Source organism: Herpailurus yagouaroundi, unplaced genomic scaffold, assembly GCF_014898765.1.
Source record: "Herpailurus yagouaroundi ecotype Mexico unplaced genomic scaffold, PumYag 203, whole genome shotgun sequence".
NCBI lineage: Eukaryota > Metazoa > Chordata > Mammalia > Carnivora > Felidae > Herpailurus > Herpailurus yagouaroundi.
In genome coordinates, this window is record NW_024412434.1 from 5,994,753 (window position 1) to 6,010,609 (window position 15,857).

The window sequence follows — 15,857 nt, forward strand, 5'->3', positions numbered from 1 at the left end:
CAAAAAGCAGTATCCTAATGCACAAAATACCAAAAAGCAATATCCCTAATGCACAAAAACACTTCTTCTCTAGAAGACATATATAAACATTGTGAAAAATCTATTTCTAAAGGAAAATGTGACTATTGACAATCATTTAGAGCATTACTGAATTTCTGGGCAAAGCTGTTCATTTTGCAGGTTTTATGATCTTTCTTAAGCTAGAGACTTAAATGATCAAGCCCTTCACTTTCAAGGTTCGTCATAAACTCAAGTGCCTTCAGGGGTAGGTTAAATAGTCCCCAAGGTGGGGTTATGGGAAAATGGGGAACATCTGCACCTCCGAACCAGGCAGCTTCACTCCAGTGATGAATGCCCTGGGTGACTGGGCAGCCGACATCATCAGAGCTTCTGACTTTTTGGAAGAAGTCAAATGCCTGCTTTTAAAATATGTCATCTCCTGGGGTGCCTGGGTGGCTCAGTCGGTCGAGCGTCCGACTTTGCCTCAGGTCATGATCTCCCAGGTCGTGAGTTCGAGTCCCGCGTCCAGCTCTGTGTTGACAGCTCAGAACCTGGAGCCTGCCTCGGATTCCATGTCTCTCTCTCTCTCTCTCTGCCCCTCCCCCACTCACAGTCTGTCTCTCTCAAAAATAAATGAACGTTAAAAAATTAAAAAAAAATGTGTTATCTTCTTTCTGATAGTCCACTCAAAAATGTAAAAACACAAATCAAACACCTCTGTGAGCTGAGTACCATCTCCAATTTAATTGGAGTTTTCAAAATCAGATTTTAAAATATTACTCTGATTTGGCCTTAGTATAATTGCTTTAATTGGTTAAAAACTGTGTGACCCCAACATAAAGGGCAAATAATAAATGACAATTTGTCAAGTGGAGAAGAGACATGTTGAGTTAATTGCCCAGGGGCACTATCATGTACCTTACAGCCAGATAGGACTTAACCAGGATAAAACTCAGAGATGGAGGTGGCTTTGTTTCCCCAGGCCAATGAGGTCTTGGGGACAACCACAAATTTTGGTGTCAACAGTGATGACTTTTGTCTCCTAGGTTGCTCCTACCTGTCACTCTGCCCTGGAGACGAAATATCTTCTCCAACTGAATTCAAGAAGTCTGTCAAATGTTTTTTTATGTGCCAGGAACTGCATGGGGCACTAAGGACACAAAGTGGAGTAAATCATGCTCTGTCTTCAAAGAATTCACAGCTTTGTGGGGGAGAAAGAAGCATAAAGAGTTTTAATACAACACACTATTTGTTATTAAATTGAAGATGCCATCAATTACAGGAGGCACCATTTGCTTTTGCACCTCTAAGAAAAAAATGAATTGTTGTAAAGATTAAAGGTTTTACAGAGAGTGCTGAGCCTTAGATCTAAGCAAGTGCTCAGTGAAGGTTGGCTATTATTACTAGCAGAGATAGTTAATGGTAGAACTTGAACTTGAAGAACGAGTAGGTCTTTTCTAAGAGATAAGGGAGAAAATAGATTCCAGGGAGGAAGAACAGTATATACAAAGACCCAGAGGTCTGTTTCTGGAATATTCTGCCTGTTGTGCTGTAGTAGGTGAGGTTTTTTTTTTTCCCTTGAGGAATTGTAAATATTTTTGACACCCTCTCCTTTCTCCTGCATCTTTCACCCTTGCCCTCCAATCCCAACACACTCACAAAAAAAAGGCAGTTTGCTTCTTTCAACTCCATACTCAAAAGCATGCACCTGGCCCTGTACTCAATCATGAACTTGGCTCCTGGGAGCAATGACACTAGTTACTTGTCTTCCATTTCCCTCCATACTCCCCCATCCCACCCTCTTGTGGTTGGGGGAAGCCTTTGTCCAACATCTTTTGTTTAAAAGGATTAATTGCCAGCTCCCAGTGCCTGTCAGTTTCTTTTAGGGAACTTTATGCAAATTAGGCTCCAGGTGGCCTGCCCTGATTTCCCAGAGTTCCCCTGGGGCAACACTCTATTAGGACCTTCACTACAAATAACATTTATTAAGCCCACTGAAGTCTCTTAAGAAGTTACTGGACTTGAACAAAAGTACTCAGTTAATAACAGAGTTGCTCCTGTTCAGTGTTCTGCTGTGATACGCTGCATCGTTGTTCAAAATGTTTTTCCTTTTAAAGGATTTTTCTTCTCAGTATTATTTCTATTAACACGGTGTCCCCTTTTCAATATTTATTTATTTATTTATTATTTATTTTTTTTATTTTTTTTAAGAGAGAAAGACAGAGCATGAGCGGGGGTGGGGCAGAGAGAGAGGGAGACACAGAATCTGAACCAGTCTCCAGGTTCTGAGCTATTAGCACAGAGCCTGAAGTGGGGCTTGGACTCACGAACTGTGAGATCATGACCTGAGCTGAAGTCGGACACTTAACTGACTGAGCCACCCAGGCACTCTGACACAGTCCCCCCTTTTAAGAAAACAACTAGCATCTTGAATAAGAAAACCAGCCAGTCTTTAAATTTGAGTTCATCAATGCATTCATTCCTCCTTCCACACATAGTTCTTGAGTGCCTACTTAGGGTGTTCAGCTACAAGTTTAGAGGATTTGAGGTTGAACAAGACCAACATTGTCCCTCCTCTCACAGAGCTTACAGTCTAGCAGAGAAGGAAAATTAAAATCATTTTCAAGGCCAAGAGCAGAGACAGCTTAGGGAAAGCCTCTCAGGGGGAGTTCCTGAGAAGAAGGGACCAAAAGGTGGGGAGGATTAGCTAAATAAAGGGATGGGGGAAGACAGCTGATAAAATGAGACACGAAATACTTTGCAAACTGTGTGACAGCAGACGTGTGAAAGACCATGTGGTTATTAATCACACGCTCCTCCATAGCTCTCCAATCTTTGTCTCAGGTCTCCATTCCACTAAGCTCCTTATCTCTGCTCCTTGCTCTGAACAATCTCTCTTTTATTCTGTGTAACTCTTGGTTTGTGGATGTTTATTCTATTGTTAAGTTATTAGGACCCTTTTGGGCTTGCACTAGAGACAGGAGCATTTCTGGATACAAGAGTGACCTGATTATTATCTTGGCTGCCTGGAAAGAGATATCTCAGACCAGATCTTGGAGCTGACACAGATGCAAGGGGGTGGCAGAATGGGATTTGGTGTCTCTTGATCTTAATTCTGAAGGATGAAATATGCATGGAAGTCAGGCAAGAGGTGGCTTGTAATAGTGTTTTTCAAACTTTTTTTGATTGAGACCCATAGTAGGAAATACATTGGCACAGCAACTCAGGATACACATGCATTACTGAAACAAGAGTTTCCCAAAGTATATGCTTTGGGAAAAATTACCCTCATTATGTGTGATACAATCTGATATTTTATACTTTGGATTCTGATTAGTGTTTTGCAGGGTGGCAATCTATTAATGGTTATAAAATCAACTTACTGGGTCATGATGGGTGCCTTAAACAATGAAATAGAAGCATCCATGCAAAGACAGGCTGGGGAATAATGAAAAAGATACCTATGGAATCAGTCTTTAGGAGCTAGAATTTAATTTTTGGACTTTCTGAGTCTCTGTTCCCTTTTTTTTTTTTTTAAAGTTCATTTATTTATTTTTGAGAGGGAGAGTGCAAGCTGGAGAGGGGCAGAGAGAGAGAAGAAGATACAGAATCTGAAGCAGGCTCCAGGCTCCAAGCTGTCAACATAGAGCCTGACATGGGGCTTGAAACCATGAACCATGGATGAGCCCAAGTCGGATGCTCAACCAACTGAGCCACCCAGGCACCACCCCCTGAGTTTCTGTTTCTTGTATTGTTACATGAAACTTCATACGGATCGATGGTTATGGCTGTGGATTCTGGAGAATGGATTCAAATCTTGACTTTGCTACTTAGGGGCTGTGTGATGTAAGATACTTGACGTAGTATCCTGTACCCTGTTTGCCTTGTGTGTAAAATGGGAATAATAACAGCATTTATCTTATCCATTTGTAAGGATTAAGTGAGATAATGCAGTGCCGGGTATATATAAACACTCAAATAGTAGCTATTATATTTCGACCTTTTATTTTCCCCTAGTATTAAAGTCCAGCTTTTCTCAGTCTGTAGTGTAGGACCAAGGGAAGTGTTATGAAGTAGAGTGTTCTGGGAGCTAGCTTGCTAGGAGCAGCAGATATCTTTTAAAATTTTTTTTTTCAACGTTTTTATTTATTTTGGGGACAGAGAGAGACAGAGCATGAACGGGGGAGGGGCAGAGAGAGAGGGAGACACAGAATCGGAAACAGGCTCCAGGCTCTGAGCTATCAGCCCAGAGCCTGACGCGGGGCTCGAACTCACGGACCGCGAGATCGTGACCTGGCTGAAGTCGGACGCTTAACCGACTGCGCCACCCAGGCGCCCCAGGAGCAGCAGATATCAAAGAGGAAGAGCCATCAGGGGAAATTGAAACCCCAAGGGCCAGAGCAGAGGCCCTTAGTCCCTCTGGTCCAGGGCTTGAATGTCCAGGGCTTTATTTTCTTGAAGAAATACGTTCTTCTTACAGTTCCTCTCTCTAATATCAACACACTTTTGACCCTAGCTCCTGGCTTCTTATTTAGGTCAGATTCCAGTTTGTCACAGAAACTTGACTAAATCTGGATGTGTATTTCCTCACAAATTTTTACTTGATGTTCCCTGAGGTTCCTCTTTGTTTGGGTGCCCTTTCTGCTTGTCAGTCTTTACTTAGCCACATTACTTCTTTCCTGCATCTAGAAATATCGGAAGTTTTTGTGTTTGCTTTTGCTTTAAATCTTGAGGTAGCAAGAGAAAAAATAAAAACCAAAAACGAGTAAGATGGGGAAAAAAAAAGAATGCATCCTGTTAAACCATCTTACAGAAGCAAAAGTATTCTATGTTAAAAACACGGAATGAATTTGATGTATACTTCTTATCCATTTCCACTCCAAAAAATGAGAGATGACATTTACTTGTGAAACACTCCCATAGGCACATCTGGAATCTCAAAAGAGAATTCCAGCTTTTGGCATAATATACATAAAACATTTTATAAGTATGTTAACACTGAAATTTACAATTTCTTAAAATTGTTGTTTTGCAAAGAAAAATATCAGTATCATTATTTTGAAAATATGTAGCATTTTTCAAAACTCCCCTATTTTCCCTACCCCCCCCCCCCCCCCCGCCGGGCGGGGGAATTTAGTGTTGTAATGATCATGTACAGACTTTACAAACTTTTTACGTTATTTGATAATACTTAAAACCCTGCATAAAAATATAGTAAGAGGTACAAATATTCTCCACATCAGAAACTTTTCAAAAATTTCGATTTCTCCTGAATACACATTTTTTTTAACCAGCTCAGATATCGAGTTAAAGGCTAATAATATTCTCCTGTAATCTCTCCTTTCTGTGAAAATACTACAGTATTTTCAATGAGAGTTTCAAAGTTTTATTTACACTGGAGCTGCCTGGCAAAATCCCATGCCTGATCTAGCCATTTGTCTTGATTCCAAGTATTTAAGAGATCCTTGCTATCTACAATATTTCCACCTTGGCGTTTACTTCCAAGGCCTGTTTTTCCCATCCTTTATTTTTCTCCCAGGACAAATGTGTCTGAGCCACTTTTAACCATGTTTATTGTTTTTCCCGCTTATGAGAGCAATGTAAGAATCCTACAAGCCAGAGATAATCTGTTAATACACTGTTGTTAGTTCCTCGGGCATTTAGTTTTCCTTCTACTGAGTCATCTTTTAAGCATAACTGGTCCTTTCTAAGAGCAGATATAAAGCATTGACCCGGGGCACTGGAAGGTACGGTCACAGGAGTGGGAGGCTGTGGAAAGTTTACACCCGCCAAGAAGTGTACGTATTTGTTTACACGGAACCACCGTTTGTTACTTTTAATAACGGTGAACGGTAATCCATAAGTAGTCACACAGAGGCCAAACGGGTTACCCAGTAAGAAACACACACTAAAACCTCTAAGACGGCGCCGGGACAAGGCGAGGTAGGCGGGCGCACTCTGGAACCAGCAGCCGGAGCCGGAGCCGGAAGGGCGGACTCGGAGGGGCGGGTCTAGCCATCGCGGGCGGGGCCTACCCAAGGCAGGTCCGGTTGGGGCGGAGCCGGGGGCGGGCCCGGGGGCGGAGCCGGGTGGGAGCTGGGCACGGCGGGAGAGCTGACTCCTCCCTCTCGAGGAGTCGCAGGCACCTGGTGAGGAGCTAACGGCTGTTTCCACACGTGGAGAACTTTTAATGAACACGTGAGGGAAGGAGGCAATGTCTGCGGAAAGTCTACCTCACAACTCTGGCGTCCGACTCCAACCCCCAGGGCGACAGCTAGTTCGATGTGTTCCTGGGGTGGGGGTGAGGTGGTCTACGCCCCTTTCCATTAGTGTCCCCTGCCCTCGGCCACAGGTTTTCTGAGAAGCTTTCTCAAGCAGTCCCCGCCCCAGGAGGCGGCCACACAGGCCACTTGCGCCTGCGCCTCCTCCCGGCGCCACACCGCGGGGGCGGAGCCGCCGAGGAAAGGGGCGTCTCTCCCGCCGTCGCGCGCAGGGCGGAGCCGTGGGGGCGGTGCGGCCGGGCGCCCAGAGACCTGACCTTCCCGAACGCCGGGTCCCGTGACGTCACCTCGCCGTGACGCGCACGCTGTAGGAAAACTGTAAGTTTCTAAGGATTCCTGCAGCTCCCTGGGCCTGCGGGGCTCGCTCTGTTGCTTGCATTCCCTGTGTCGGTGGTGGCTGTGGGCGTTTGATCATTGGGCGATTGGGGAGCCGCCGAACGTGGCGAAGGGACAGGTGCCCGCCCAGAGCGGGAGTGCACCTTCTGCGACGGGCGGGACCGAGAGTGCGGGGAGGCGAGGCCGCGCCCCGCAGGACAGGCCCTCACTTCTCCCCTGGGGCCGAGAGGGCTCAAGGAGCCTGCGACCGAGGACAGGGATGGAGGAGGGTCCACATGGGAGCGACCCCCTTTTTTTCCTTCTTTGATGAAGGGACTTAGATTCCCCTCAGCCCTGGAGTTTGACATGTGAAGTATGGTATGGAGGGTTTCTTCAGAGACTCCACATCTGGGCTTCTTTGGGGATTCTGCAAGTGACCAAATCGCTGAGGACCGGTTATAAAGATAGCCACCTGCTGCCTCAGTTTCCTTTTTGTGTAAAATGGAGGTAAAGCAGCCCCTGGCCTAATTGGCACTCGTACAGAACCGGGGACGTTGTGAGAGCACGTGAGGTAACACAAGCATGTAAACTTGGTAGGTGAAAGCTTAGAAAGGCAGTCCTTATTCTGAGAACGTGGTGGCCAATGGCCATTTAACAAAGGTCTGGTAGGTAGGGATCTTTCACAGTTTTGCCTCCTTAACCCCCTGGCGCCCACTGATCATGGACAACACTTGAGTCGGATGGGCGATCTGAACTGTTGTCACTGAACTTAGTGGAACAGGGATCAAGAAATGACTGGTATCCTTATCACAGTGTTCTTGACAATGGACAAATGAGATCCCCTTGTCTGGGTTTTTCAGAGAAAGCTTTCAGCTTGCTTGAACTAGTGCATTATACTCGACACGGGTATACTCAGTTTTAGAGTTGTTGTGTCCACTTGGAATAGCTGATGGTCATACTTGAATTTGAAAGTTTTGGCTTGCCAAGGGTTAGCACGTTATTGATGACTTAGTACTGTAATACTTCTCAAGTTCAGGGATAAGTATTTGTTAGGACCTTTGAAGGGAATTCTATTGTACACATCACAGGGTGTATTTATTCCAGAGATGGAGAGATCACATTTCTGTAAATCCAGTTTAACCTCCTTTGAGAAGGCTTAGAATTAGAGAGCAGGGGTTTTAGTCTTTGTTCTTCCACTTAATAACTTTGTGTCCAAGGACAGCTCACCCCAACTTGGGATTTTCTTTTCCTGTCTCAAATGGGAGATGATGGTGTATTTACTGTTGCTTTCTCAAGGAACCAATGAGAGGGTAAGTGTAAGGATGAAAGGGTTTCTAAGTGTGGTTATTGTTATTAAGAAACCTCCGTAGGTCCCCTAGCCTGGATAAGAGGTGTGTTCGTTCAGAAGTCAGGTTCTAAGTCAGAACTAGAAATACAGCAGCAAGCAACTATCCTGCGAGCTGGTGGAGCTCATTTTCCGGGGGGCGGGGGGGGGGAATGGGCTACAAAGAATAAGAACACAGTATTATTTCAGACAGTGATTAAGTAGAGTGAGGTGAAGGAAGGTAAGAGAATGGCAGTGGGGGAACAGAGCAGGTGTAGATAGGGTCTGTCAGGGAAAGCCTTCCGAAAGAGGTGACCGTCGAATCCATGAAACCGAGAGGAAGAGCGTGAGGTAAGAAGATTTCCGGCAGGGATCATAAGAGCAGTAAACACATGGACTCACTGTATTTGAGGTAGTCTTGTAAACACTAAATTTTTACAGCGAACTTACGAGGTAGGTACTTTTATCTCCCATTTTTGTGGATGAAGAAACTGACACCCAGAAAGGCGTGCTCGAGGTCGTACAGCTTAAACGTATGGAATTTGGGCAGTTTGACGCGGAGTCCATGCTCCACGTGGCAGTCCTGTCGTGCCTCTCAGCAGGGGCAGCGGAGGAACGATGCTGGGAGGTGGACGCTAGCCTGAGGTGGCCAAGGCGTGGCAAGATGAGTGTACAGATCGCAGCAAGGACAGGGGGAAAGTGGTGGCAGGCGGTGTTGGAGGACCAGGCTGGGTTTTGGGGGCCCTTGTAGGCTATGGTAGTGTTACTCTAGGTGTGACGGGAAACCACTGGGAGGTTTGTATCAAGGAAGTAGCGTCTGATGTTAGTTTTCTTGGCTGGAGGACTAGCCGTAAGGTCAGGGAGTGGGGCCACTTGACCATGGGGAAGTAGGAGGGTATCGTTCTGTGCTGGAGGAGAGATGCTGGTGTCTTGGCCTGGGAAAGTGGTTGTAGAGACGATAGTACGTGCTCGAATTCATGATATGCTTTTGAGGGTAGAGCTGCTGGTGTGGGCTTACATCTGGCGTGTGAGGAAAAGGGCGAAGTCATGACCTCCTCGGTTTCAGGCTGGGAGAACAGTGGTGCTGTTGAGGGAGCAGGGAGAAAGGGCTTGGCCGCGAAGGTCATGAATTCTGTCTTGGACAACTTTCAGATGCCTCGTAGACCTAGTAGTACCAGAGCTAGTAGTAATAGGAAGCACTATGTAGCCGTAAACTGTACTGGGCAGGGTTTTAAGCACTTTCACGTGTATTAATTAATTTCATCCTCGTAACAGTTATACGTGCTAGAGATCATTATGATCCCCATTTTACAAATGAGAGGACAGAGGCACAGGTTGGTTAAAAGTGGCTGGCCTAAAATCACCCAGCCTGCAAGTGACGGAGCCAGGATTCAAAACCAAGCAGTCTCTGGCTTCGGATCCACACAGTTAATGTCTGTAACCACCTATAAGTTGACTGGTTGAGTAGGTAGTTACAGACATTAACAGTACGTTTGATTTACGCATTTGGAACTTAGAGGAATGGTCAGAGCTGGATACTCAGCATTTACATTTCTGAAAAGAAAGCCTACTTTTGTGCCTCATCTAAGCCTTGGTTGGCGATGGAGTAAAGAACGCAGGCAGTTGGGCCATGCTGACTAGACTTTGGTTACTTTGCTCGGTTCATACGGCCAATATCCAGGATCCCCTTTCTATGAGGTTCTATGAGGGTGAGGTCTGTATGTTTTTTACTTCTCTGTCTCTGGTTCCTAATCCAGTGCCTGCCATGTAGTAGCTGTTAGGGATGACTTTATATGTAAGACATTTGATTAAGTTTTGGGAGTTCAGAGATGAATAAATCATAGCACTCTCCTTGGAGGAGCAGAGTGTGAGGAAAAACCTGTGGGAATAAAACCAGAGTAGACTAAATGCATAAATACATGTTGATTATTTCATTCTGGCCTTCTGCAGCCCCCCCCCCCATCCCCCACCCCATATACTTGAGGGATGGGGCACGAAGAGGGTCAAAGGAGCAAAAGAATGCCTTAGCAATTGCATGGTGAATTTGAGGCTCCTCTTCCACAAAAGAATTACTCATAATCTTGCATATTTTACTATACTTGCATTAGTTTTATTTGGCAACGGTGTAATTTTTACCAAATGAAATAAATTCTGATATTTTAGTATCATTGTGGAGTGATGAGTTTTTCCAGTTCTATTACCTCAGTGTTGACAGGACTCACTAGTGAAATAAGGGAGTTGGCTTGAGATGTTGCAGCTTGCATAATAGAGGGTGATGCAGGGGCTGTGTGAGGTATTTAGGCAGGTTTCCACTGGTTTCAGTGTATCACGCCAAAGTTCCACATATTGGAGTAAGTTTCAGTTTCTCTGCTGATGATCTCTTTAACACTTGAGATATGTATATATATACATATACATACATATATATATATATTTTTGTCATAGAAAGGGGATCTGGTGGTGTATGTCATAGGTGGAATTATAGATTACATCTCATATCTGGAATGTGGTAGAACCTAGAAACTAGAACAATATGCACAAAAATAAGTGTCTTCTGTAGATCTCTGTAAGGGTATACTATAACTTCAATACATTTGTCACAATTTTATTACTTCCTATCAGGAGTTTTTGAAATTTGAACCATTACAAGATTATATAAAATTGCACCATGGTAGATTTTGGATTAATTTCAGAGTTTTTTCTTACAGTATATAAAATTATATCTTGTTTAGCTTTTTTAGCTTTCCATGGGAGAGTTGATCTGGATAACCCGGTTCACCATCACTCTAAACATCTAATTTTTTTTTTTTTAATATTTATTTATTTTTGAGAGAGAGACAGAATGTGAATGTGTTAGGGGCAGAGAGAGAGAGAGAGAGGAAGACACAGAATCCAAAGCAGTCTCCAGGCTCCGAGCTGTCAGCACAGAGCCCGACGCAGGGCTCAAACTTGTGGACCGTGAGATCATGACCTGAGCCGAAGTTGGACGCTCAACTGCCTGGGCTACCCAGGCGCCCCTTCACTCTAAACATCTAAACAGGAACCCTCCACAAATACAGATGTGCCATCTTGTTTTGCAAATTTTAAATCTGCTATTGTTGCTTCCCTAAATTTAATGGAGTTGAAATGATTAGTATTCCTTTATACCACAATCACAGCTGGCTTCCCCAGGAATATCAGATATGCATAAATGGTACAAAGTATCTTGAAGGGCCTGCTGATTGTTCAGCCTTAGTCACTTTTTAAGTTTAAACTTAGCGAGGGCAGGTTGATGGTTATTTAATTGTGCTAGATTGTGGTAAGTCTTCCTGTTTGCAGACAGAAGCCCCTCTTTCTAAATGTGACCATCCTAGATAACTTATACAATCCAGATTCTTAAAAAAAAACAAACTATATTTACATGAGCAAATTTAGAAACTACTACTTTATGTTAAGAGTACACATTTAAATATATGGAAATTGTTTCTTCTAGAAAATTATGTCTAGCCCAGTGATGATATGTAGTGGCCATTAAATATAATTTCTAAAATTCTACTTGTAGTTTCTTTTATTCCTGCATACTACCTTCAACTTATATATGTGTGTACATATGTGTATACATTTATATTTTCTGTATTTGCAGTAAAAGCTGAATATTAGTTGTGTCCTTTTACTTAGCATTGTAAATGATTGAATATATTTAAATAATATAAACAATTGTCACTTAATTTTTTTAATTTTAGTTTTATTTAAAATTTTTTATTTTAGAGAGCAGGGGAGAGGGACAGAGAGAGAGATAGAGAGAGATAGAGAGAGATAGAGAGAGAGAGAGAGAGAGAGAGAGACAGAGAGAGAATCCCAAGTGTGCTCCATGCTGCTGCAGGGCTTGATTCCACAATTTTGGGATCGTGACCTGAGCCGAAATCAAGAGTCAGAGGCTCAACCGACTCAGTCACCCAGGTGACCCACGTGTCACTTAATTTTGATTCATTTGACACGTGGTTACTTACAGATTAATTGAGGCTTGATTTTTTTCACACAAACAGTAATTATTATTAGTAAGTCTTGGTAGAGACTAAGCTTTAGTGACGGGTTAACCAAATTGCTTTTGCAAAAGAACATGCAAGGAGAAAATTTTAGAGGGGATTAAGCAAAAACAGAATGTTAGTGGAAGGGATAATTTAACCATAACAACCTGCCATACCTAGAATTCTTAAGATGTTACTATCCTATAGATAGCATTTTTTTATTTGGTTCTATATTGCAAAAGTGTTAGTTTTAAGCTGCATTCTAGGCCACCAATCTATAGTGAGATAAATACTGGAATATATGCAACTATGAATTTAGCTCAGTGGATCTCAACTGGGGATGATTTTGTTCCTTCCCCCAACCTCACTCTTGGGACATTTGGCAATGTCTAGAGACATTTTTGGTTGTCACAACTGTGTGTGAGGTCATGGTACCTGTCATATAGTAATGGAGGCCAGGGATGCTCTTAAATATCCTACAAGGCACAGGACAACCCCAACAGTAAAGAATTATCCATTTCAAAATGTCAATACTGCTGCTGAGAAATCCTGCAAGATATAAGTTTTTTCTTTTTTTTTTTTTTTTTTTTTTTTTTTTTTGGTGTTTTAGAGATTGAGGTGGTAGTTGCAAGTGGCAAGCACCTTACTTGAACAAAAGATTGTGTTCAACTGCTTTTAGTTTGTTGGAGAACTGAGCTAATTTGGTTCATTTATTGCAAGGAAAAGAATTTTTGTAGCTGATGGCTTTGAATTTTTTTTTTTTTTTGATTGCCAGTATGTCTAATGTTTTTGGTTTGTTTTCAGCCATGATTTTTTTTCTTGATAAAATTAATTTTGGCATTATGCAATCCTGGGTTGTATCAGATTTGCTAGTATGAGTCTCCTTCATATTTTGAATTAACTATCTCAGTTACGTGGTTGTTTATTCACTTCAAAAATCCTTTCACATTCATTTTGATTTGCGATTTTCATGAACACCCCATGAAATGTGCAGAGCATGCATTACCCTTACTATTTGCCAGATGAGGGAACAGATCAAAAGATTTGCTGTATACATTACAGCAAGTTAGGGATGAAAGCAAATTTAGGACTCTCAGAGGTTTTGATGCTTAGGACATTTTTAAAGTTACTAGTTGTTGTTTTCTCATTTGATTTTCCTGGCTGTCCTTTGAAAACTGGTAACTTAAGGTCACCCAACTCATAATGTAGTTTTGACTATTTCCAGTGACCTATGCTGCTTCTCCAGGTATTCTCTAATAAGTATATTTGACAGTTTCTGGATAAATTCACCAAATCCATGCTTAACCTAAGTAGGTTTCTTAACACTATAAGGGAGGAAAATTTCTCCATCCTCTTTGGTTCTCATTCTGGGCCTAAGTATTAAACTGATATGACAGATTGATAGTCGAAAAACATACAAATTTTATTCAACTTACTTGTACATGGGAACCTTAGATGAAGACCTAAAGTAGTAGCCGGAACAGGAAGCTTTTATACATTTTAGACAAAGAAACAATAAATTTGTGAAGAATTGACAAGACCAGAGGAGTTTGGGCCAGGGGTAGTAAATGGTGAAGAAGTAACTAGGAAGATAAGGATTAGTTTAATAGGATTTCTTTGTATAGGTTTCTCCACCTCCAGTTCTCCCTCACCCCTCCCACCACCATCTCTGCTGATAAGAATACTTTTCACATGGGAGTTTTATCTTTTGCTTTCAGGAGGGAAAAAGGAGAGTCATAACGTCCTTGCACCTGCTGTTTCTTAAATATCTTTGATTCAAAATAATCAGAATATCAAAATGGCGTATGTGGGGGGGGGGAGCATTCTGGTGTCCTGCAACACCTGTCAGATGTTCATGTTGTCACTTGAATGAATAGGTAATCCAGTGTTTGTAATCCTGTGATTGGACTTGAGTGGAAACTTCGCTGAATTTTGATAAACCATAAGGTAGTGCTACTTGCTATTTAGAATTTATTGTTCGAGCAGTCTGAGTCCAAAAGCAGACTGAAGAGATGGCTCTCAGCTGTATTTGAGTATATTTGGGTGAGGCAACCTACTCGGCATGATTCATTTTGCCTTTCTGATGAGTGATGTATATTTGGGATAGTACCTCCGTTGGTTCTAATTTTTAAATTAGAAACCCATTATTCTCTTTAGCCAGTGCCATCTTCTATGTCACATTTGAGGCTGTTTCTCTTAACTTTTTCAAAAAGACTATATACTCAAATATTTGATGAGCTTTCATGTTTGAAGATTATTTGATGATATTCAATTCTTGATGTAAGTTTCAGTAATCAAAAAAATTTTTTTAATATCCAGAAGTGGAATTGGTGGGGCATACGGTAGTTTTATTTTTATGTTTTCTTGAGGAATCTCCATACTGTTTTCTATAGTGGCTGCACAAATTTACAGTCCCAGCAACAATGCACAAGAGTTCCCTTTTCTTCACAGCTTTGCCAATATTTATTATCTCTTGTCTTTTTGATGATAGCCATTTTAACAGGTGTGAGGTGATATCTCATTGTGGTTTTGCTTTGCATTTCTCTAACAATTAGTGAGACTGAGCACCTTTTCATGTTCCTGTTGGCCATCTGTATGTCTTCTGTGGAAAAATGTTTGTTCAGTTACTCTGCCCATTTTTAAAATCAGATTGTTTTAATGAAGGGCAGTTGGCACACAGTGTTTAATTAGCTTCAGGTGTAACAGCGTAGTGCTTCCGCAACCCTATACATCGTGCTGTGCTTACCACAGTTGTCACTATACAAAGCTACTACAATACCTTGACTATATTCCTCATGCTGTACCTTTTATCCATGGGACTTACTCATGCTATAACCAGAAGCCTGTACCTCCCATTCCTTTCCCCCAATCTCCCATCCTTCTGGCAACCACCAGTTTGTTCTCTGTATTTATGCGTCTATAATTGGAAATTTTAATGTTTCGTATAATACATCCACTGGCTGAATGTGGACAATTGATAGTGTGAAATTGTGGGTCTTGGATTAAGAAGGAAAGGAAAAAGACCTTCGTCTGTGCAATTGTGTATTGGGCAACAAGGACTATAATTATATTGAAAAGGTGAAGATTTTCAATTTTCCATAAAACTGAATTGTCCTGACAAAATATTTTTCTTATCTCCATGAAGAAAAATGCCATATCCAAGTGGACATAATACTGTATTACTGAGGGGAGAGACCACCACTGACGTGTAACTGAAGCCGGGCTGGATTCCATACTTGCTAAGCAAGGGAGAGCTCTATGTGCAGAATATAATCCTCCAAACAGGCAGAGATGTACGTAGATAGGGTTTTGAGGAAGCATGGAGTTGTAGGATTGGCATATTTTCAGTGAGACAGTTTAAGGATTGGCCAACTTGAAACTTGGGGTTTAGGGTCTGGCTGGTGCTGAGGAGCAAGTGTCCTGAAGCAAGGCAGTTGCCGCTCGGCTGACTTCCTCAGCTGAGTACTTACGTGGAAATGTTGAGTAGAGTTGAAGGGTTGATACATTGGGGCATATTTACAACCGGTTCTGTGATTACTTGTTCCCAGCTTGGGACAAGAGCCAAAGAATAATCTTTTCCTTTCTCGAAGCTGGAGAATAGGTACTTTTTATTTTCCACATTTGTGTCAAACATTTGTTAGCATTCGCGCTAATACACACTTTGATTTTGCTTTCCTTCTGAAACTTGTAAAAAAAGAAATGAGTGCAGTGAATGTAATTTGTTTCCTATCTACCAGTCTCAGGATTATGTGTTATTTGGGACCCAGGCTGCTTCAAGGATTATTTTGATATATAGTTAAAAAGGTAATATGTTATTTATGGAAATACTTGACTATTTTAAATACTGTGGTGATAGCTGTTACTTTTATGTCTGTTTTTCTCTCTTGTGGGAATGTGTCGTATCATATGCCTGCCACAGTAGTCTTGATG

General features: G+C 42.2%; 1 protein-coding gene across 6 annotated transcripts in view; it reads left to right on the forward strand.

Annotated features, from left to right (window-relative positions):
• The first annotated feature begins 6,484 nt into the window (after positions 1-6,484).
• Positions 6,485-15,857, forward strand: part of ZNF438 (zinc finger protein 438) — a 172,767-nt gene continuing 163,394 nt past the window's right edge. For 4 of the 6 annotated variants that reach the window (XM_040451049.1, XM_040451052.1, XM_040451050.1 and 1 more), the window contains exon 1: positions 6,485-6,599. The gene's annotated coding sequence lies outside the window, so the exon portion shown is untranslated. The remainder of the gene's footprint in view (positions 6,600-15,857) is intronic. The other 2 variants (XM_040451054.1, XM_040451051.1) reach the window with 2 other exon arrangements.